At 51.7% G+C, this 1392-nt stretch overlaps 1 non-coding gene across 1 annotated transcript; it reads right to left on the reverse strand.

Moving 5' to 3' along the window:
• Positions 1-1179: 1179 nt before the first annotated feature.
• TRNAN-GUU lies at positions 1180-1253 on the reverse strand. Its single transcript has one exon. It is a non-coding gene; the product is annotated as a tRNA-Asn (tRNA).
• Between the last annotated feature and the right edge of the window lie 139 nt (positions 1254-1392).

A 1392-nucleotide genomic window follows, 5' to 3' on the forward strand; every position in this document is an offset into this window, starting at 1 on the left:
AGAAGCTCAAAAAAAAAAAAGAAAACCCAGAAGGAGGCTTAAAATGAAGTGGCAAGTTGTAGTTGGAAGTGTTTTGATGTAAGATAGTTCTGAGATCTTGTGCTTTCTATGTATGATCAGCTCTGGATTTACTTGTTTCTGGGAACAAGTCTTCTGGCTGGATCCTGTTGCCAGGAGTGGTTGGTTCCCAGTTCATAGTGCTTGTTGGGCTGGACTTCCTGATCGGAGGAGTGTGGCTATGAAGGTGTTTATGACAGCACAAATTCTGTTCTTTAATATAGCTAGATCTGGAGCTGCTCCTTACTGCTTAGGCCTGGGAGCAAAGCCATAAACTGGGGTTCAGGTACGACAAAGGTACAAACCCTGTGAGCAGGTGTCATCCAGAAGAACAGAAGGAGTGTGTCCCTGCCCATGGCAGCGGGGTTGGAACTAGATGATCTTTAAGGTCCCTTCCAACCCAAACCATTCTATGATTCTATGAGTGATGCCTATGGAAGCAAGAGTTGAGCTTTGTATACTAATAATGCCTGAGCTTGGTATGAAGTCAAGGCTGAACTGGATTAATTGGGTACTTGGGGTGCCAGAGGTCAGAGATCACCTCTGTCCAGGTGTGATCGCACTTTTCTCCTGGACAGTACCCTCAGTCACCGAATGGCTGAAGCTGGCAGGAGTCTCTGGAGGTTGTCTGGTCCAGCCTCCCTGCTCAAGCCAGACCTGGTTGCCTGGGCCTATGTCCAGATGGCTTCTGAATCCATCAGGAAGGGAGACTCCACAACCTTGTTGGGAAACTGTTCTAGTGCTTATTCACCTTTGCAATAAATAAAAAGGTTGTTTTCTAATGGGACCAGAGGCCTAGTCACTGGACACCACTGAAAGACCCCTCCCTCTGCCACCTTTTCGCCAGGCTGAAGTTAGAGCCTTTCCTTAACAACACCTCTGTGGCCCTTCACTGGACTGTGCCCTGTTGTCCATGCCTCTCTCCTGGCCTGCTGGCAGTGCCCCGGCGACTGACAGGCTGCCTCTGGGCAGCTCGTGTTCTCCTGGGGAGGCACCAGGACCAGTCCTTTCCTACCAAGCTGCTTTCCAGGGGGGTGTCCTCCCAGCACCTACTGGTGCCTGCAGCACTTGGCCTTTTGCTGGGCTTCCGTCACGTTCGCGTTGACCCTTAAAAGGGAATCCCGTCCCTGGGTGGGCTCGAACCACCAACCTTTCGGTTAACAGCCGAACGCGCTAACCGATTGCGCCACAGAGACTGCTGTGCTGGTTTTTTGCGGAGCTGAAGCCCGGATGGTGTTCGATAGCTGGGGGCTGTGTGTGTTGGGCAGTGACAGACCAGTGCTGCTGGCACACACTCGTGTTACTGTAAGAGATGGGGGGGCAGGGATGGTGTGA

The sequence above is a fragment of the Eurypyga helias genome, unplaced genomic scaffold (genome assembly GCF_000690775.1).
Source record: "Eurypyga helias isolate BGI_N326 unplaced genomic scaffold, ASM69077v1 scaffold6650, whole genome shotgun sequence".
Classification (NCBI taxonomy): domain Eukaryota; kingdom Metazoa; phylum Chordata; class Aves; order Eurypygiformes; family Eurypygidae; genus Eurypyga; species Eurypyga helias.